Here is a 23,602-nt window from a genome sequence, read left to right as displayed (position 1 = left end):
AACACATAAACCCATAAAGAGGCTAAGAGTTAATGCAGGAATGCCAAACAAAACAAAAAAGTCTTCACTTGCTGGTAGGGTTGTCAGGTCCCGACTCCCTGTCAGACTATGGAATCCCAGTTATCCAAAGTTCGTCTCCCCCCTCTTCAAGAAGCACAAGGTTTCTTGATTTCAAAAGGTTTATTGGAAGATTATGCTCAGGATACAGGTGTCCACATTCCAAGGGTTTGCGACTCTTGGCTGAACAAAAGCTTTGTTGAGAATGACACATGAAATGAAAGTAACAACACTTCAAACACCCATTCCCAGCCTCCCCCCTTAGTCCTGTCTGCGAAGGCATGGGAAGACGAGGACGTCAAGGTCTTTGGCCGGAACTGGCTGATAAGAATTCTTCGCTCCCATGGGTATATGCGGCCTGGGCACCACCTGGGCCTAGAGGGAGGAAAACTAAACAACTATAGATTATAGCAAAGTAATATGGCGTAACTCTGGCTAGAGAACTGACAAGCAAACTGACACTCTGACACTCCCTATACCCTCCTAGCAGGAGGGGGGGCTGGCACTTACCTTGGTAAGATCCTCTTTGCACGATGTACGCGAAGTGTGTGTGTGCTGTGGCGCCTGTGTGATGACATCTGCGCAGGGCCGATTTGGCCCATTTAGGGCCCTATTCGGCCCAAAATGAAGTGCAGGAATGCTTGTGCAGCCAGCACAATGATGTCACTTCTGGAAGTGACTTCACCGTGCTTGTTGGGAACATGTGTGCGATGCACATTCCTGAAGTGCCTACCGGTGGCAGGCAACCTCCAGGAGTTTGCCACCTCCCGCTGACCATTGGCATGTCAGCAGGCAAGCTGACAATCCCCTGGGAGTTTGCCCACCACTGGCGGGCACCTGGGAACCCTACCTGCTAGTTGTAGACAAGGGTAGAGTGAGACGGATGAATTTCCATTGGAAGGACATTTCCAAAGTGCCACAGTTTTGAATATGCTTATGAGAATTGCAAGTGGTCAGGAATGTGGCTTAAGCATAAATCATGATTGGAAATCAGGAACCAGAACCACATGGTTGCATTTCACCATCAGTCTCTATCTCACACTTGCATGCCAAAAGTTAACACAAATGAAGAAACTTTAGCTCTTGCCTCCACCACAGACCTATGATGTGACAGTAATAAAAACCCTTTGCACTCTATGATTTGGGGGTATTGTATTATTTTACATTCACTGTGAAACAAATTGCAGAGTAAAATGCCCCTCCCAAAATAAAAAAAAAGTGCCCCATGGAGTGGTGGTACAATGCAAAACGTAATTAGGTAGCATTTTGTTAAAAGTCTGAAGCAAAGTCTTAACAAAGCCAAGTTCCAGATTTATATGCATGTAACTGTATAATACATAATTGTCAACTGTTCCGAAAAGATCTAATTTTGATAATGCATATTGAGATTGGTTGTCTGTTTTGTTAATGAGGGGTCTGAAAAACACTTGGCTTGACAGCTCGAAAAGCAGCGCCACTGAGCACAGCCAGAGAATACAGAGACAGAAGGATACAGTAGAGTTTTTTTGTTTTGTAAAAAATAAAGCTTTCCTAGAAAGGAGAGAGGAAAATGGAGTATTCACAGTTTACAGCAGACTTCGAATTATCCCCCTGAAATATTAACAGCACTACAAAACAACGTATTCATCCACTTTTGACAATTTATAATTGATGTGCACAGTTTTTGGTTCGAAGTCAGCATTTCTGGGACTCACTTGCAACCAGCCATACACCTGCAAAGGGAAGCAACAGCAAAGAAGGAGGGGGGGCAGCAAGAGGGAATGGAAATATTCATTGTCAAACCAGAGATGATTTCAAAGTTCTCATCCCTGCTGTTTCCCCATTATAATTTTGCTTCTCCCTTGTGGAAATCAAACCCACGATTCTTTATTTCCTCATTATTTTCTGTTTCCTCGCACTAATAAAATGTACACATTTTTCACTATTATTTGTGTGTCAGTAAATTAACATTGCATGTTATAAGTATATCATACAAATATAACGTGTCACTGTACACTGCGTATCAAAATCAAATAGCTTGCATATACAACACAAAGGAACGTACAAAATAAGCAGCAAAAAGTAGCAAATTGAAAACACAGGCAGAAACAGCTTCACACACACTGCATTATAGTAGTTCAGTCTGGATATGATCACTATAGCCCACCTGTCTCAAATTCTCAATGAGACTCTAGGTGGATTAACCATAGCATGGATCACCATTCACCATGGCCAAATACTGCATCTTAAGGAAATGCCTCAGTTGAAACACCAGCTGAAGTTGGCTGAAGGTGCTAACTGACACAGTGAAGTGGTCAGCCTTTTTTATGTATCCAAAACTGCCTGTCTTTAATCCTTGGTTGGCCGTATTGTCAATTAACACCACCTTAATCTTGTCTGCAATGAGATTCCTTTTATTGACTCTTGTTCACTCCATTACCAACATCCAGACGTCAGTTCAGAACATCCATTGACTCACCTGATTCAGCTGAAAAGGAGAAATAATGCATATGACGTTTGTGATGTACCTAGGCACACCCATATTTGTAATGTCAAAATGCACCATAATGAAAGCCCTTTCTATTAAATTTTGCCACTATTATTTTTATGAGCCTAACCATTTGTGATCAGAGATGGTGAGGGGGATGGGCGATTTGTACAACAAGATGTTCCTATAGTTCCTAGGCCAGTATCCGGAGAGCAGAACGTTCCCTGAGGATACAGAAGTTAGATATTTGAATTGCACCAGCCACTTCTGCCTACAGAACTGCTGCCTACAGCCAAGAATTCACCCCAATGTTTCAGTTGTTGTGACTGCTTCCTAAATTCTAAATGGACAGAGGCCCTGCTGCAGAATGATAACTGGCAGAAGGGAGTGCAGTTGGAGGAGGGAGCAATCAACCTCCTGGGGCAAAGCATGCAAGTTCTTAGTTATGCAACGTTAATGGTTGTTTCTCATCCCTTACTAGTAAGCACAGCTAGAACCATAAAGCTGGGAAACTGAAAGTGATAGAAGGAAAACTCTTCCTTTAGGACAGAAGGACCATCCAAACAGGAGTAGGAGGAGGGGGAAGACAGGTTATAAAAACTCAGGACATGGAAAAGGAGGCTGAATTCCACTTTTGGCAGCTCTTCAGATGAGCACAAACCATGATGGGACTCCCATTGGTCCACGAGGCAGGAGAGGAATTCTAAACTGGAGATATAAAGTAATGATGAGCTCTAATGTGTTGCAACTTCAAGTAAAGCTTGCCTGTCCTAAAATTCAACATCATTTAAGAAATACCTAGTGTAGCAGACAGTGTGTTTTTGCCTTTTCTTTTTTCCTTGCTAAACCTGAATTGCTTGAGCAGAATTTGTGCATTCTTTTATTCATTTGATAACTTCCTTCTATTTTAAATGTTCTCAGTTGGATCTGTGGAAAAGCACCACATCTATTCAGTCATACTCTCTTAAGCGTAGTACCAGAGAAGGCTGAGTTCTCCAGTCCTGGAGCATGATAGCTCTAAAGTGCAAAGCTGTGATAGAGAGGGTTGCCAGCCTCAGGTATTTTGTCTCCTGGTAGGGGTTTCCTCACATAGCCTCCAGGTAGTGGTTGGAGATCTCCCAGAATTACAACTGGTCTCCAGGCCACAGAGATCAGTTCACCTGGAGAAAATGGCTACTTTGGGAGGGTGGACTCTGTGGAATTATGCCATGCCAAGGTTCTTTCCCTCCCCAAACGCCATTGTCTCCAGGTTTCTCCAGGTTTCACCCCCTAGATCTCCAGGAATTTCCCAACTTGGAGCTGGCAACCCTAGTGATAGAGCACCCCCACCCCCGACTTGCTTGTAGAAGGGCAGTGGGAAATGCAGCAACTAGGTTGGGTCTCTAAATGGTACAGAGTTCTAGACATATATGACTCCATCTGACAAGATCTACTCCTTAGAGCCATTGGGGCAGTTGGTGGTTACTGAAGTTGCAATTTTTAGAACCATCTTGGTTTAGTGGTTAAAGAGCAGCGGGACTCTAATCTAGAGAACTGGGTTTGATTCCTCTCTCCTCCACTTTAAGCCAGCTGGGTGACTTTGGGTCAGTCACCACTCTCTCAGAGCTCTCTCGGCCCCACCCACCTCACTGGATGATCGTTGTGAGTAGAGATGGGCACGATCAGCATTACGATAGAAAAATACCCATGATAATGGTGTTCGCTCGATCGGGACCCGGCGGATCGGTGCCGTCCACAGCGACTGATCTAGCGGTCGGGGGGTGGGGGGGTGGGGGGCTTGATCAGGGCTTGATCGGGCGATCAGTATCTGATCAGGGATCCAGTCACTCCGGCTCCCGCAATCTATTCCCCTGGCAACGGAGCCAGGGGAATGCCTGAGCTGAGTTTGCCCTCCTTCTGTCGCCCTGGAAACCCGAATGGAAGCCCAGCTTTCCTTGATCAGCTGGGCTTCCTTCCAACCATGGAGCAGCAACGCACTCACCAGTTGGGAGAAGACAGCCAGGGGAGGGAGGGGGAAGGGGGTGTTCTGTAGCCATGGGCACTCCAAACGTTTTTTGCTTTTTAAAAAAACGGGGCTTTGTAGGAGGAATGGCTGTTTTTCTGTCTGTCACTCTCTGTTTTTAACCTGCTTTTAAAACACTGTATTTTGTGGGAAAACCTCATTCACGGCTCTGTGTGTGTGTTTAAAATATGCTTTTGGAAGACCGGCTGCTTGCTTTTAAAATCGGGTGGGGAGGAATGGAGGATTCTGTCCCTGCTTTTTTTAAAAAGCTGGCTGAAACATGTTGACGGGGTGTCTCTCTCTCTCTATTTGGAGAGGCAGGGGCGGGTTAAAAACTTTCCCCCCTGCTCTGTGTGTGTGTGTGTGTGTGTGTGAATGTCCCCCTCCCTGAGGGGAGGTGGCTTGTCGCTGGGTTAAAAACTCCCCCCCCAGCTCTAAGTGTGCGTGAACCTCCCCTCCCTGAGGAGAGGCAGCTCGTCGCCGCCTCCCTGTGCCCGCCGGGCTCGGCAGTCGCCACCCCCCCACCTTCCCACATAGCTGGGAACAGCGGGGCGCCCCTCCGCTTTGGCCTCCCCTATCCCCGATCCACGGATCGGAAACAGGAGATGATCGGTGTGGATTGGTGATTTGGGGTCGTTGCTGGCGCCAATCCCTGATCAGCTTGATCGGTAATGGTTTTTGGATTGTGCCCACCTCTAGTTGTGAGGATAATAATAACAGACTTTGTAAACCACTCTGAGTGTGACATTAAGTTGTCCTGAAGGGCGATATATAAATTGAATGTATTGTCAAAGGCTTTCACGGCCGGAGAACCATGGCTGTTGTGGGTTTTCCGAGCTGTATTGCCGTGGTCTTGGCATTGTAGTTCCTGACGTTTCGCCAGCAGCTGTGGCTGGCATCTTCAGAGGTGTAGCACCAAAAGACAGAGATGTCTTTTTCTCTGTCTTTTGGTGCTACACCTCTGAAGATGCCAGCCACAGCTGCTGGCGAAACGTCAGGAACTACAATGCCAAGACCACGGCAATACAGCCCAGAAAACCCACAACAGCCATTATAAATTGAATGTTGTTATTTGCACTCCAGTAGCTCTTCTGACCACCTGGGCGGTTCAGTCAGAGAGAAGAGGGAAGGGCATGCGAGTCCATTCCCTCACAGCCTGCTTAGAACTCCCTGTGTATTCTCTGAGGAGCTTGTGTTGCTGATATCATAGTCTGTTTTCAGTTCCTGAATCCTTTGCATCTCCACTCTGAAAATTCTCTCTCTGTTTGTCAGAGATCATTTCACTGCTACCTTTTGGGCTCTCAGAGGTGGAAGATGTTACACACTCCATATAAGGATAATAGATGTGAACTCAGGTGGTCCTCAGACCACTGCATCCGCTTTTCTCTCATTTTCTTTTATTCTAGTTTATATACTATGGCAATGCATTATTAATTTTCTTTTGAGGCATATGATTTTCAAGGCTACCGTGGGGCTAATCTATTTTTTACACTGAGTAGAAGAGGATTTGAGCATCGTACAAATGAAAATAACTCCCCAGAAGCAATACAAACAAAAATGCTATTGGAAAAGATGATGACTTTACATCACTTCTGAGCAAACAGTAGACTCTCCATTGAAAGTTAACACTTTAATTAGACCAGGCGCCACATAATCTCATGCCTTAGCTAATAAATTTGATCCATTCAGTCCCTGCTCCTTTTTAAAATAAGGTTTCATATTTAAGTAAAAGCACTGAAGGGAGGGAGGATGTATAAAGGAAGCTGTATCTAAATTATGGGATATACACTATTAAACCATCCTGAGAATTAGTTGGAAGGACCAAGCTGCTAGGAACAGAGCATATTTGCTTAATTCTAGCTGTTTGTTCCTTGCCTTCAAGGAAAATTAGGCATGGCTGCCGAGTGCTAAATATGTTTCTTTTTCAGCAGAACGACAGGTATAATGATTTCACAGGTCTGGAAGATAATTTCGGCAGGGAGATGTTAAACTGCGAGCAAATGCAGGTGCTGTGATTGAAGGCAGAATTCTTAGGGAAATAAATAAAAACCCTGGCAATGTTTATTTGCAGTTTGTTTCTGACCTCCTGAATCATATTAAAAGTAGCTTTGATGTCCCAGATTAGATGGTTTTTAATATTTGAAAAAATGCCATGGATACAGCAAGCTCTCTCACTGAAAGAGTCAAGTGGAAACTAAACATGTACTGTCATTAAAGCATGTGGTGTTGCATGAATAGTAAATATTTTAATGATACCCATTTCATGGCTACCTAGTTCATGAATTATCCACTACTTTGTTGTTATTTTGTGCTATTGCTATCATATGTGCTTGGGTTTAACTTCAGGAATCAGGTGGATTATCTGCTATGATAAAAAAAACATTTCCATGTACGTTGTAATAATTAGTATTCATATGACACTTTAATGTTACTCAAACGCATCACACATATTAGCTGAATGATCCTTACAAGAGCCATGTAAGGTAAACCAGAATCTCTCTCAATGTATGAAACCTGTTGCAGGGAGAGGGAGGAGAGCATTCTCTCCCTCTGAAACCCTGCCTGTCTTCCAGCCAGTAGAAGCAGAACATTTCCATTCTGTCCCCTGCAGATAATGCAGACTGGCTGGTATTGTCTGCTTGTCATGGGGTGGGGGTGAAGTGGGGTTTTTAGCTGCATCATCTGTCTCACAGCCTGTGTAAGCAAAGCTTTACCCCAGCTGACCTAGTACCTGTGCAATCTAGGATCATGCTCTGAAAGAAATGTCATTATCATATCGGATCTGGGATGCAAGGAGGTGTGTGTGTTTGTTCCATGATTGCTGATTTTGGGGTAGGGAATTACTGGTTTGGGATTCAAATCCATGTGGTTTTGCAGGTTCCAGCATTTTTGGACCTTTTTTTTTTCAATGGGGAATTTATTTGAAGGTCTGGGGCAGCAGCTATAAAGACAATGGCACCAAATTTGCATAGAACATAGTCCTCCCTCTAATCTAAAGAACCCCTACGTTTAAAGAAGATTGAACAAAGAAGTTTGAACTTACAGATATCAAAGTAGGTGCCTCTTGGTGCATGCTCACTTCTCTCTACTGATTCCTATGGGGGGATGGTGACTAAGTGGTGGCCTTGCAGGAGATTGCCAGTTGGCCACCAGCATTAGAAGAAAAAAAACCCGATCTGCATTCATTTAATTTTCCTACACTTTCAGTGATTGAGATTTTTTGTACCTTTCCACTGAAAACTCTGTGTTTGCTATCCTTCCTGGTTGTGGTCTCTTGTTTGTTTCTTTTTGCAAAATGAGGAAGGAGGGAAGGAGAACCACAACTTTGCCGTTATTCCCTCAGAGGGACTTTTGGAGTGGTGCCTGGAGGGGCTGTTTTTCAATCAAATGACACCAAAATTGTAAGGGAGCTATTGCTGCCTGTTCACTAAAGAACTTCTAAGTTTCAGGTGAATTAGACCAAAGGATACAATTGTATGGGCCACTTAACAAGGTTCCCTCAGCCATCCAAAAAAGTCTCCACCCTAGAGATGGGCACGAAACGAACCAATATTTGTGACAGAATGGCTGGTTTGTAGGTCGAGGAACATGCGGTTCGTGGGGTAGCGTTTTTACGAACCCAATGACTTTTTCCTACCGTTCTGTGGCCAGTTCGGGAAGCCAGACACTTTGGCGCCATTCAATTCATTGCCCAGGCAACGGTGGCCAATCTTTTGTTTGCCCCCAATCTGAGGCCTCCACACTTGATTGGCAGCTGTCCCTGCCAACTAGAAAGCTCCCATTCTGGCCCATCCAGCCAGGAAAAGGGGGGGGGGAGGATTAGAATCTCTAAGGCAACTGAGGAGATGGGCCTTCAGTAGCCATGGTAACACCCATCTTTCCCCCTCAAACCATGTCAATCAGGTCTTTCTACCAACCAGAGTGCTCCTGTTTTGCTCAATGTGGGCACTTTATATAAAAGGGAAAGCTCTGTGCCTCATGGTTTCCATTTCAGCAGATAGGAAGAAGGAGAGGAGGGCTTGCTGGAACTTGGCTTTTGAGAGAGATTGCTTGGGATCTTTGGCCTGCACTTGTTGCTGGAAAAGGGACTGAAAAGCCTCTTTTCTTTTTTCTTGCCTTTTCTTACTGGGGAGGTGTTTGGGAAAGGGTGCTTTTTTCCTCTCCCCACCTCAGCTTAGTCTTAGCTTTTCACCTCCCCCTTAGCCTAGTCTTAGGCATTTGAGTTGAACTGGGCCCTTGCTTGACTGAATGAGGCCTATTTGCTTTTCTTTTTTCTTTCTCTGCTTTTTGGAGGGCCTTTCTTCTAGTTTGGTTTGTGGGGGGTTGTGGGTCCCCCCGCCAGGGACCCTCACTTTGCTCTCTGTGTGCACTTGTGTGGTGCAGTGCAGTTTGCCCTTTTTCTGCATACTTCTTCAGTGCCTTTTACTTTTATTTTGAGCACCTGTCCAGCCGGGGCCAGTGACTGGGGGTAGGTGGTTTTGGGGGCTCGAGCCTCTTGCTCGCTGATTCACACCCACACAGGGTTGCTCTACTGTCTCCATTGCACACACCATCAACACCCACACTGTTATTTCATTTTCAGCACCTGTCCAGTTGGGGCCAATGACTGGATGGAGGTGGTTTTGGGGGCTCGGGCCTCTTGCCTGCTGACTCATACATGCACGGGGTTGGTCTACTGTCTCCAGGCTTCCCACTTGTGTGCTTCTCTGGTGCAGCTTGCTTTTGCTTTGTGCACACCATCAGCGCCCACGCTGTTATTTTATTTTGAGCACCTGTCCAGCTAGGGCCAGTGACTGGGTGGAGGTAGTTTTAGGGGCTCAGGCCTCTTGCTCGCTGATTCACACCTGCATGGGGTTGCTCTACTGTCTCCACTGCATACACCATCAACGCCCGCAGGCTCTATAACTCAGAGACCCGTATTGCAATTTTCATGAAACTTGGAGGGTGGCTGGAGGAGTACCTACTGAAAACTCCCTGTGAGTTTGGGCTTTCTGAGTGTGAAGGGGCCTGTTCTGGGCCCCCACGAACTGGTTCGTGAACCGGGGCAAGTTCAGCAAAGTTTGTGGTCTGTGGTTTGTGAAATTGGATGAACCATGACCCTTTTCCGGTTCATGCCAATGTCTACTCCATCCTCACAAAGGAGAAAGGGAAGGAGAAGTAGCAAACTAGAACCACAGCTCTGCCATTATTCCCTTTGGGGGACTTACTGGGGTGGTGGTTGTGGCTTTTTTCAACCAAATAACACCAAAATTACAGGGGAACTAGTGCTGCCTGTCCTCTAAAGACCCTCACCCAAGTTTCAAGAAAAATGGATCAGTGGGTCCAACCCCAGCTATCCTACTTGCAGAGAAAAAAATAGCCCAGTCCCCACAAAGGAGGGAGGGAAGAAAAGGAGCAAACTAGAACCCATAGCTCTGCTGAGCTCTGCACTTGGCTTCTTACCAGCTAGGAACCACCTTCCCTGGGCCATTGCCTGGGAAATTAGGAGAATCAAAGAAAAATAAGACGCCTGCTTGTTGATGATTCTAAGCACTCAAACATGAAAAACTACATGGATTTTTGGGTGTTTTGGGGGTGGGTGGGGGTGTTTTGTGGAATGCCTAAGAATCCTAGATTTCTGTAACCATTTTGGAAGATCACAATAATGGCCTGAAACAGCAATTTATGTATAAATTTTTGGCTTGGAAATTCTAGAACACACACCTCTATTGCAGTCTCAGAAAAAAGAACACATGCAAACAAGTCATGTTGATATAGAATCAGAAACCCCTCCCAAAGTCACGAAGATGGTGACGTAATTGGTGGAAAGTGGAAATTGTAGGCTCAAAAATGCGTCAGGATGATTCTGATTATTTTAGTAATCCTTACCACAGGCCTGTAAACTAGACCAGTATGTATCTCTGTGTGCATCCCTGTCATGTCCATATCTGCTGATGCCAAATCCATCTTTCATCTTACTGCCTCAGTCTCTCCTGCCTCCCACTGTCTGGAAAATTAAAACCAAACAGAAAAGTGCCAGAATAATCATCAGATTAGTAAGCTTTTGCCTGCTGCTGAATGCTGGAAGTAGTTTTGTCCATATTCAAAGCCTTCCTAATACTTATGAATTGACCTTGTTGGGGTTGGATCCTGATTAAAGTAAATTTCTGATTCAACATCTCTCCTAATCCACCTATGAAGGCTGCCCTTTCACAGATTAAACAGGTGATTGGTGCTATCAAGGTTTAAGTAATTGACTCATAATCAACTATTGGTTCTATAGGGGCATAGTATATGGGCATTACCCCCTCCCCATGCAGTATCTTTTTCTACATGAGGGATCACATGCAGAAAGCTTTCCACAGACAGCAGCCTGTTTTCATGGGCAGGTCACCCACAATAGATTAGGGCATTTAGAATTAGCATAGTCTAAACTAGACATGGGCATGAATTGAAAAAAACAAACTACTTGATTTGTGGTTCATCACGTTCCACAAACCACGAACCACGAACTTCCATAAACTTTCCCTGCTTCACGAATCGATTCATGGTTCATGGTTCCTGGCATTTCAAACGCCCAGTGCTGGCAGCTGAAGCTGGCGCAGAGTGTTTGAAACTGACAGCACCCTTCTCCTGTTGCCCAGAAGCAGCAGGAGAAGGCTGTCAGTTTCAAAACACTCCATGCTGGCTTCGTCCAATCGGGTGAAGCCCGTGTGGGGCATTTGAAAGTTCCTGCACCTTCCCCTGTCACTTGCAAGTGGCAGGGGAAGGCTATCAGTTTCAAAACACTCCGCGTCGGCTTCATCTGATCAGGTGAAGCCAGCGCGGGGCATTTGAAAGTTGCAGCCTTCCCCTGCTGCTTGCAAACAACAAGGGAAGGCTGTCAGTTTCAAAACACCCTGCGCAGGCTTCATCCAATCAGGTGAACCCAGCACAGTGTGTGTGAAAGTGAAAGCCCCATTCTCCTGCCACTTGTGGGTGGCAGGAAAATGGGGCTGTCACTTTAACACACCCCACGCCACCTTCAGCCGATCGGCTGAACCCAGCACAAGTGGCAGGAGAACGGGGCTGTTAGTTTCACACACCCCGCGCAGCCTTCAGCTGATTGGCTGAACAATCAGCTGAATCTATTTTTAATCAGCTGAATCTATTTCAAACACAGGGTGTTTGAAACAGACAGCCCCCTTCTCCTACCGCTTGCAGGTGGCAGGAGAATCAGGCTGTCAGTTTCACACACCCCGTGTGGGAATTAATGGATTGGCAGCACCAGCCTGTCTGGCTGCACAAACCACTCATGACTCTCATGAACTGGGCAAAAAAATTGTGGAGTTTATGGAAAACTTGGCCCCATGAACTGCGTTTTCACGAACCATGAACTGGCCCGGTTTGTGCATTTTTTAATTCATATTACAATTTGTGCCCACCTCTATTCTATTCTATTCTATTCTATTCTATTCTATTCTATTCTATTCTATTCTATTCTATTCTATTCTATTCTGATAAACTCCAACCCAGTTAGCATGCATGTCTACTTACTAATGAGATCACCGTATGCAAATCCAGGAGAATGCCTCAAAGACAGCATCTTTAACTATGACCAGAGTGGACACAAACATATGCTCATAGCAGTAATGCCATTTTGATGAACTGTGGAGATAGGCGTAGAACTAAGCATAGGGCAGAGCATTGCTGTAATGGGGAGGCTTCAGTGTCTGAAATTGTGGCACTGACACTGATTCTCCCTGTGGCCTTGGGCCAGCCACTTAATTTGACTGCATTTATTTAATTTTCAAAAAGGCAGGATTGCACTAATAATAGTGGTCTATCCTGTGGGGCTTAATTAAACATTGTCTCCGGAGCAAGTTAGTAATGAAGTACAGGTGGCCTGTATGACCTTTCGACTTCACTGAGCTTCAGTCCTATGGATTTACTTGGCGGCCAGACTCAATGAACTCAGCAAGGGTTACTTTTAAGTAAATGAGCATAGAGCTATGCTCTGAGTGCACACCGATTCTCTCCTCTTTTAAGATCCATTTTTGGGATGCTTTCTGTCCTTGCAGCTTTAAGACAGATAAAATAAGCAATTTTTTCCTCTCCCTCCTTCTACCATCCCTCATCTGCAGTCAAGTGGAAGGGTTTGTGAACTGCCATTCTCACCTCACACTCTCTGGCAAACTGGTCACTGACATAATAAATACACAACATTTAATAATGCTTCACTTTGCCTCTGTAAAACCATTTGTTGTTTCCTTGCATGACTAAGGACAGCTTTGTATTCTGTTCGTTAACAGTTTTCTTTAAATGCTTGTATAAACAATGCAGGTTTGACTTTGCCCATTATGCATCGTTGTTAATACATGGTTTTTTTTAAAAAAAAATAATTGCAACCTGTCATTAATTAAAACAATACTCATGTTGCAAGAAGTAAAAGCGCTCTCTGTGTCTGAGTGAGATCCAGTCTGTGGCACTTTCCTTGAATTTCCTCAAGAGAGTGTCTCTTGGAAATGGAGCTTACAGAGTTATATAATTGTTACCAGGGTAAATTATTTAGCTGGTCAGGAGGAAAAAAAAACCCCTTCTCTCTCATCTTGAGTGGACAGCACAGTCACAAGCAGCCAGGCATACTAAATCCAAGGCAAAGAGAAGCAAAGCAGGCATGAAAGTTTCATTAGAGCTGAACAGGAAAAGCTATCCCAGCTGACATCATTTTTAAGTGACCCCTGAAGCTGGCCATGACCAACTAGGGCATCTCCTCTCAGAGCATCTGCAGGCGGGGCCTTGGGTAGCTTGCTTAGGACAGCAGTTAAGTCTATGTCTGTGTCTCTGTTTGTGCATATTTGTCCATGTGTATGTGGAAATGGCAGGGACTGAGACTGGGGGATTGGGGGTGTAGCACAAATTTTTGCCAAAGCAACCTTTCATACTTTTGGTCACAGTGGACAAATGTACAGATCCAGCTAGCCTCTCCACTGACTTAATCTTTTTTCTTTCCTCACTTCAAAGCCACTTGGGTTACATTACTGGCCTGTAATTACTCTTGAGGTATTTCAGACTCCAAGCAACACCACTATGATCTCGATTGGCCGGTGTGTCTCTCTGTGTGTGCATTGTCCTTTTGGATAATAGGAGCCTACAGTTATGCTTAATCAGTTATGAAGTTACGAGAGGGATGAGAAGGTGAACACCACCCCTTATGGATTTGCTGAGGAGAATAGTGAATGCAGAATTTAAAAAGAAAACTTGGAGCTGTTGGTTAAGCTGGACTGAGGCACAGTGGCAAAAGTCTACAAGAATAAACGGGTATGGAGTATCAGCAAAACACAGTCTCTTACAATTGTTTCTTCCCAGATACGCTCCCTGCAATGCAGCAAATATATTCCATGGAAATCCCAGAAGGAAGAAAAAGCAATAGGGAAATAAGTTGGATGGAGAATGTGGCAGGCAGAGGAAGGGTTAATTAATTTATTTCTAGGCTATCTAGAAAGCTGCTGTAGCACAGTGGTTAAGTAGTTTGGCTGCAAATCAGCACTCTACTGGTTCAAATCCCACAACTGCCATGAGCTCACTCCTCTCAGCCCCAGCTCCCAGGCTGTATTATGGGGATAATAATAACACTAACTTGTTCACCGTTCTGGGTGAGGCACTAATCTGTCTAGAAGAGTGGTATATAAGTGCAGTTGTTATTATTATCTTTCCACCCAACTCAGGATCCCCAAGGCAATGAACATTAAAATGTTTCAAACATTAAAACAGTGTTTAAAATACAAATATATATAAAATATTTTTTAAAATAAAACATATAAACACATATAAACTCTCATACAGGGGAAGAGGTCTAATAAGAGTCAGTGGGAGAAAACCAAAACAAACAAAAAGTTTTTCACCCACTGGCAGAAGACGATAGAGGGAGATAGACGAATCTCCCTGGGAAAGGAGTTCCAAAGTTTTGGTGCCGTGACCAATCCTTTCTTGGGTTGGCCCCTATTTAAATTCAGATAGTGAGGGCACCCAAAGCAGAGCCTCTGAAGATGACCAGAGTCGTCAAGTAGGTTCATATGGGAATAGGCAGTCCTTCAGGTATGCTGGCCCCAAGCCATAAAGGGCTTTAAAGGGCAATACCAATACTTTGAATTGAGAGAAAATTGGAAACAAAATCAAAAAGAGTCCAGTAGCACCTTTAAGACTAACCAACTTTACTGTAGCATAAGCTTTCAAGAAACACAGTTCTCTTTGTCTGATGAAGAGAACTGTGTTTCTCGAAAGCTTATGCTATAGTAAAGTTGGTTAGTCTTAAAGGTGCTACTGGACTCTTTTTGATTTTGCTGCTACAGACTAACATGGCTAACTCCTCTGGAACTGTAGATGGAACAAGACTGGAGAGAGGTATGGTCCCTAATCCATCTGCATTTTGGCTACAGCATTCTGTACCAACTGTAACTTCTGGATTCCTAGGCTAATGTCTTGTTGCTGGAAAAAACAGGTTGACCTTCAAATGGGTACTAGGGCAAAAAACCCTTTAGTCACTATTACAGCCTGTTGGAGTACTGGTAAGGACTTTCAGAACTTCAGGAAACATAACCCATTTCCATGACCGCTGATGTGATAATGTATTGATTTGGATCAAATTGTCACTTCCTAGAACAGTTATTTTCCATTCTTATCTTGAGAAAAAATCCCTGAAGCTGTACATTTGTCCATGCAAGTCAAGCAGCTCCTAGAACCCACTTTCTGGAAGTTGAAAGGGACTGCTGGGAAGAGGGGAATCTGTACTCTTCCCACTGAAAGGCTGGTGGTTCTTTTCTGCTGGGACATTTGGGAGAGGGGAATGATGGAAGTAACCTGGATCACAAAGAAAATGCCTGGAGCCACCTTTGCACCCTTACTAACGATCAGGTGGCTCCAGACAAGCACCTGGATCTATGCAATCTATGTAGAATTCCTCTGTGTTTTTCCATGTTGGAAGTGCTATAAAGTACACTGTTAAAAAGCTAACACACATCCCTCAAAGTATCTAGACTTTACAGCTCTATATCAAACTTTCCATGTGGACAGCTGCAGTGGTTCTAAGCAAAGATGGTTAGGGATGGGAAAGTCTTCTGCCTGAGACCCCGGAGAACTGCTATAAGTCAGACTAGATAGTATTAGGCTCAATGCACCCAGAGCCTAATGTTGCAATTTTAAGCTGAATTCAAGTTTTCATGTTCTCTGCCACTTGTCCATTATGATAGTGCTGGCAAAAAGCCTATCATAATGTCTGCTCAGGATTGGCATCAGGTCTCCAAGATTTCTGGTCTTTCAGTTCAGTTCCTTTTCAATGATGATAGCCAGGATTGAACCTGGAACCTTCTACATGCCCTTTTGCGGAGCTAGGGACCCTCCTTAAACCATCCCCTGACACTGTAGCATAGGTAACTAACTTCAGGGCTACAGGGGCAGCCTGACTTTTAAATACCAGCTGCAGTTTCTTCTGGACTCCAGAGAATATTTAATCATGAACTTAAAGTTTGTCAAAGAATGGCTCTGACCTCCAAAGCTTTTTTTATCGATTACCTCCGAGTCCATTGTGTTGCGATGCACTTTCTCAAGCAGCGAGATGGCAAAGTCAGGCATAAGCAGGGGGAAAAAAAGTCAGATCCCAGCAAGTGATAAGCAATAGCTTGGCTCCCGATTTAATAAGAGCTATCGCTGGCTTTGCAAGACAACAGGCATGAAATATTGCATTATGCCATATGCTACATAGGGGGAAAAATCCATTGGAATTACACTGCTCCGGGGGGAAGCAGGATGGTGGCAGCTATTTTGCGTTAATAAATGGTGCCTTGATAGACAAAGCAGTAATTGGTCCCCATTGTTGTAGAGTCTTCTGTTTCTTAAATTCATGCACACTTAATATTTCCTTGCTAGATGTGGGAAGGCTCAAACCATGGACGTTAATGAGCTTTGCTCACCATTGCTGAGAAAGAGATGTCGACATGGAAATGGGACATTCAGGGGACAAATCTGAAAGTAGTCCAGAGGAGAGGGCCCTGGTGCAAATACATACAATCACCTTGGACACAGCCTAAACTACCAATTGTTTTTTGCAAATGTTGCTGCTCCCTATTCATTTGTTTTAATTATTTCTATTTGCCCTCAGTCTCTCAATTGCCCCAAGGTAGGGGTGGCAGACTTCATGTAGGCCTGGTGATAACCTGGAATTGCAGTTGGTCTCCAGACTACAGAGATGAGTTCCTCTGGAGGGTGGACTCTATACCCCATTGGGGTCACTCTCCTCCCCAAATCCCACCCTCTGCAAGCTCTACCTCCAAATGTATGGGAATTTCCCAACCCGGTGTAGGCAACCCTGCCCTGATGTAGTAATAGTGTCATCGTCTTGTAGCCATTATGTAGTCATGTGGTGTTGGTGGTGGAGAGTGCCCGCAAGCCATAGCTGATTATGGCAACGTCTTGATGGGGTTTTCATGGCAAGAGACTAACAGAGGTGGTTTGCCATGGCCTGCCTCTGCGACGCTGGTCTTTGCTGGAGGTCTGCCATCCAATTAATAACCAAGGCCGACGCTTCTTAGCTTCTGAGATTTGACTCACCTGGGCTATCCAGGTCAGGGCAGGCATGTGGTGTTAACTCATGTGATTTTATATACTGACAATATCACATCTGATGGCGCAGTGACATCAGCATAGTCATAATATAATCTCTGATTGGGAGGGAACAGCATTATAACTAATTCAGGAAGCAGGAAGAAGCCACAGTCATGAAAAATGTTCATATTAAAGGAGCAGCAACATTAGCACAGGACAATATTGAAAAATGTTAATATTTATGTGTTGTAACTGGGTTTTTTGAGGTGTGGTGGGCAAAAACATTATACCTCATCCAAATGCTTACAGTGGAAATACTGCGGTTAGCATAGGAAACAAGGCACCGGAGCCTGATGGCTGGGCCATGAGCATTTTTAAAACATCTGTGTTAGATAACAATTTGGTGCTGTGGCTCACAAAAGCCATTTTCGTTTCCCTCAGCCTAGGCAAGTATGTGCCAGTAATGTGTGTTGTTTAATACATTGGATTATGACTGGTGAGACCCATGTTCAAGTCTCCACTCCATCAGGAGTGGACTTGGAAGTAAAAATGGAACATGCAAGCCAGTTCTTCAGGACTTCTCAGCTCAGTGGGACTCACCCACTGCAGTCTCCCCTAAACTGGCAGCAGTACATGAGGAGACAACGGGTGAGCTGACACCAATTGTCATGGCTGATGAATGGTCAGAATCAAGAGACATTAGTAAAATTGCTGAGGCTTAACTCTGCTTGTTCCTGGCCACCAATGGCCCTCTAGGACAGTGGCCCATCAAAAAATTTCTTTCTCTGTTAAATGGGCAGTCACTTGAAGCAAAAATTAAAGTCAACGTTGATGGGAGATACAACAGAAGACATTGGGGTGGGGGTGGGGTGGGTGCAAAAAGTGCTTTGATAACAACATTGCTCAGAGTGGGACAAGGTTTCTGTAAATCCTCAAAATGAGATTCTTTATGCAAAGACTAAAAGTTAAGATTGGAAGTAGCTCAGCTCATACTTAAAGTTAATATTCCTTCTCCTTGCAGTATTCTTAATTACTCTTATAATTTCATATTTGGAGATCACCATAGTCGTGTTCGGGTACACTGTCAAACAGCCACAAGTCAAATTTGTGTTAAATATGAGAATCTACTGCTGTCCCCTTTATCTGATTTGTGATTCATTCCTGCAGCCTTATCTACTTTTAATTAAATACCATAAAATACTCGTGGTCAGCAGTTTGACTTTTCATTTCCTTACACTGTCACTAATTCAGGCTGATTGTTGCCATCTTCTGCAGAACTAGATTTTTTGAGATGTTACCCTGGCATGGTGTGGATTCAGCATTCAAACCCTTTACTACCACTGCAAAAGAAAAACAAAGAAACAGATGTACCATGCGGTCTTCAGCAGAATCCCACCCGTCTAAGCCCATTCATTTCACTGGATTTAGGAGAGTAACTCTGCTTAGGATAGCACTGTCATTGCCATACTACTTGATCCAAGAGGAGGACTGTGCTTCAGAACCACATACTGGAGACGATGATAAGCAGGAGGTGATGAGACATTCAGCTCTGGTTTAACCATCCCTTCCTGGTTAACACGTGCAGGGGGCAGAACGTTGGTCCAGAACTAGTATGCACAGCTACGTGCAAACAATCCTACTCAAAACTTCAAATCTAGGCCCTACTAATTGGCTCCCCGTGGTCAAAGACTCCACAAAATCTTTTTCCATTGGTGATGTATCCCAGTGTATCATGCATTACATCCGTCATGGAAGCCTTGGATAGCTGAGCAGGTGTGAGCCACACAGCAGTGTTGTCAGAAATCAGACCTAGAATGAGTCCTGAATGAATGCATGATAAGGCAGTGATTCAGCCTGTGTGTTCAACCAACACACTCTTGCCAAGGCAGGGAACTGATGGAGAAGCAGCCGAGCAAACGCTCATTCTCTTGAACAGCCATAGGTCAGGCCAGGTGATGTGGTAAGACGTGACCCCTATGCACCCTTCTAGGTCAGGCTTGTTCCCTGAGCAACAAGCAATGGTCCAGTTTTCTGCTTTGATCCTACTCTCACATGATTGTCCTCATCATTTGGGCATGATTTCCCTGTTTCTCCAAAATTGCTCTCCCACATGTAATGAAGCAGTAGCACCATCTGAGGATGATGGGGGAAAGGGGGAACAAGTGGAATCATCCCATGTGCAGAATCCTAAAGGCCTTTCCATCTCATTGCAAGCAGGTGGGTTAGAAGAACACTTCTTTCATGCTTATTTTTCTGATAATACGAGAATCACAGCATTTTAGCTGTTCCAGCCCAGCCACTGTTTATGTTATGCTTCCACCAAAGCATCACAATTTTCTAAGAGTTGAGTAGAATTAAAAAACAACCAGCGTCAGCTGGATTTCCCTGTCTGCCGTACATTTGCACTCCTTATGAAAATTCTTGTATCATCTCTTTTCTTGATTTATAGTCTCCAGGAGTTTGTTAACAGTATAACTCAGATTCTCCTACATTACCTAAGGCACTGGAAATAAGACCCTTCCTACTCAGGGCTTGTTCAGCGTGGATTCAGAAATCACCACTTCATTAAAATTGTTCCTCAGCTGGATGTTCTACATGCTGGTCTGATATATTACTCCTTGGGTATGCTTTTTCTGCTCCATTCATTTAAGAACACATTCATTCCTCCACTCTCACCTACTGTGATAATTTATTCTTTCTAATGAGGGGAGTAGAATAAGACCTCAAATTATTGGAATTATGCCTGTATAGTAAGGATTTCAGTTTAGGGATTCCACAATAAACCAACAGGTTCCATTTCTTACATAGATACTGTAGTTTTAGTGGTGAGGACCATTATCGTGAAAACGACTTCTGTCCAGCTGTACTCAACTTTCCACTGTTACCCCTGAAAGCCTTACAAGACCAGTGCCAAAAGATGGTGTGAGTGTAGGAGGGATCCATCTTGGAAAGAGCAATGTAATTGAATAGGTCTTGGACAAAAAACAAAATACTACCTTATGGTAAGGTAACTACAAGCTCTCTCTTGCTTAAGGGCTTGTCTTGCAACCTCATGAGACCATCTAAAATCCAGACTAACAGGATGACAGATGCTTGTGAGACATTCATTTCAATCCCACCAGCTTTTCTGTTGGTGGAAAAGGAAGAAGAGGTTCCTGTCGAAAACCCAACATGACAATTTTGGGGTTCATAGGACCTGCATGGGGAAAAAAAAATCATGTGGGATGGTGGCTGTAGTAAGGAGGGGAACAGCATGAGACTGAGCTGAAAAGCTGGCTGGATCCAGCCTAGTAACAAATGTTTCAGCATACTCAATAAATGCCAGTCAGGACACTCTTCTTTGTGGATCATCTACTGCCACAGATTAGCACAGATCCCAGAGTAACTCAAGCAGACCCCAAAGGTCTGCAGTTTTCAGAAAGCCATGGGATACAAAACTTTTTAAAAGCTCTAAACTAGCTTCCATCATTGTGCAGCTTCTCAGCACTGGAGCTACACCACACATCTTCACGAGCAAGCAAAGTACTCATCTTCTGTAACTCCCCCTCCCTCTCCTGAGTCTCTCTTCCAGGCATACTTACTTCCCAAACATTTTGCATAACCCCAAACCCATCCAGCAAATGGCCCTCAGCCCTCAGTTCTCTCCCTGTCTCTGTTGGTCTTGCTCCTTCCAATAGGCTTGCAATACTTCTCAGAACCTCACAAAATTCTTCCCCATCAATCTCCCCACGCCCTTAGTGCATCTCCTAATTTGGGCTAATTTTGCTGCTCATACCATGAATGTAAGTATTATCTAAATCTAGTTGAAATGTCTTTCTTTCTCTTTACCTTTTTACCTGTCCCCTGTAGTCAATAAAAAAATCACTGGATTGAATTCAAATGGCTGAACTTTCATATCCCTCAGCATTGCTTGTGAACATATACGCAGATTTAATTGATCCTGCAACTTTGGACAGGAGATGCCTATATGAAAGCCTCGCGGTGCATTCTATTTGTTCTGTCTTCACATGGACAAAAGGAATACATCTCTATTGTTGTTGTTACCTGTAAGGAGCCTTTGATAAGGAGTGCCATGCAATATTGCTGAGGAACGTGGAGTAATAAGGTGGGTGGAGCAGTGTTAACAGTTTTTTCCTATCAGATGGCTCACAAAAGGTGGAGGAGGAAAATACAGAATCATTCCTGGGGGAGGGGGTGACATGGGGTTCGCAAGTACCATACTGTTCTGTGTTATCTCCCATATTGTTTAATGTCTATGTAAGGCCTATTAATGAGGCAATCCAAAGTTTTGGAGTAGGTTGTCATCAATATATTGATAGCACCTTGTTATATATTACTATTCTGCAGGCTGGCCAGATCCAAGCTCTTTTGGAGAAGGACCATCAGCGTGGCTGTCTAGACTTTGGAATGTAGACTGGAACTTGGACCTGGAACACACAGGGCTTGCACCTAGTGAACCTATTGATCCAGCAACACAGCCTTCCCCTAGTCTCAGCCTAAATAGGCTGAGAGGCAATTGGGCTCAGCTGCATCTACTGGTAGGTGTTGAGGCTCCTGAGACTGAGCTGTGCCTTGGCCAGGATCCTGCAAAGCAGCTGTAAGAACCTGGGTCCAGGCTGGGATTACACACTGTCAGTATGGAACTTCACCTCCTTTGTTCTGTCTCAAAGTGAGTCTTCTATTGAGGCTTCTTCTCTTGAGGAGTGGGAGTGGGTCCTGAAGGGCTACAGACCTGGGTTCATGTCCTGTCTAGCAGAGTCCTAATGGTTATCTTTGAGGCTGGTGGCAAGGTCCCCCTGGCAGGCTCTGGCAGGATGGCCTCTGGTGCTGCTGGAGCATGGTTGGCAGGTGCTGCTGCAGTGCTAGGCCCTTTCTGATCCTGCTGGTCCTCGTGGTTCCCTGGCCTTTACTTCTCAGGCTCTTCCTTTGAGCCATCTGAGTTGCTGGGCTGGTCAGAGGGCTGGTCAGAGAGGGTCATGACAATTACTCTGAACAAGCCACCAGTTCCTATTGACTCCATCTTGGGCCACTGCCTGAATTAGTCAGGTGGCTGCAAGAGAATAAACTAAAGATGAATCCAGGTAATACAGAAGCGATGCAGGCTGGAAGGGCCACACCTTTAAATGAGTTTGTTCTTCCTACCTTCGGCAGTGTGTCGCTTTTACTAAAGGACTCTATTAAGAGCCCGGGAGTCTTGCCAGATCCTGGTCTCCTGTTGGAGAAACAGGTGTCCATGACAGTGAAAAATGCTTTTTTCTCTAGGTACATCTAGTTAGGAAGCTGGCTCTCTACCTTCAGGTGTCTGATTTGGCCATGCTGATCCATGCTTTCCAGACAATGTGGAAATGACTGCTAGTGAAAGATGTGGCAGTCCATTTGTTATCTAAGGCTAGCTGGTAGGACCATGTTACTTCTATTCTGTGGTCCTTTTGCTAGCTGCTGATTAGTTTCTGGGTTCAATTAAAAGGTCTTGGTGCTTACTTTTAATGCCGGCAATGGAAATGGTTGCACGAGGGAAGAGAAAACACTTTCAGCCCCTACGCTGCTCCTCCCCCTGCTGTTTGAAATGACACAGCACAATCCCAATTGCATTGGATGGGCCTTCTATTACATTTCCCCCAAGCCCTCCCCAAGGGAGCTCAAGGCAGTATACATAATTCTTTTATCCTCCATTTTCTCCTCACAACATCTTGGGATGAGAGGTTAGGCTGAGGGAGGAGGTCCCAATGAACTTCATGGCAAAATAGGGGTTACAACTTGGATCTCTTCAGCTCTGGTTTAATACTGGTATGTTTCTGTTCATGGTACTAGTTCACAGTGTTTTACAGCACTTTTAGAGTTCAAAGCACTTCACATATTACATTATTACAGTAATCTTTACAACAGTAAGCAGATATTATCAGTCCCATATTGCAGAGGGTAGAATGAGGCTGAGAGAGTATAGATTGCCTAAAGCTTCCAAAGAAGTTTGTGGCTGAAATGAGATTCGAACCAGTAACATTCTGAATCACAGTTCCTTCTCTTTACCACTTCACTACACCTCACTGTTTTAAGCCTCAGAAACAATCAGGGATCTTAGACTGGAAGACACGTAACCAGTGCAGCGAAACAGGACTCTGTCTTTTTAAAACTGAAAGAAAAAGAAAGGGTTTTTTTTTAATTTGCTTGGTTCAAAGCAAGAATACAACAGTGAGTTACTGTTTGTTTACTTTGTTAAGGGACTCACAGCTCTTTGAGGTCTGTAAATTCCCCCTGCTTGTATGAAATAGAAAGGTAAATTAATGTGAACAATAGGGCTATGTTTGTGCACATTCTGATGGGCTAAAACTACAATTGGGGGTGGGGGGGCAAAGCAGGCATTGCTTTTCTGCTGGGCTATTGGGACGTTCACAGACAGTTCCCCCCCCCCCCCCAAGATTTGAATTTACTTAACTGCTTGTTAATAGTTCTGTTTAAATTCTTTAAAGAAGGATAATTTTTTTAGTGGCCTGTATGCAGATTAGCTAATGGTTGTAACT

Source organism: Eublepharis macularius, chromosome 1, assembly GCF_028583425.1.
Source record: "Eublepharis macularius isolate TG4126 chromosome 1, MPM_Emac_v1.0, whole genome shotgun sequence".
Taxonomy (NCBI): domain Eukaryota; kingdom Metazoa; phylum Chordata; class Lepidosauria; order Squamata; family Eublepharidae; genus Eublepharis; species Eublepharis macularius.
Note: the sequence above shows the minus strand (reverse complement) of the source record.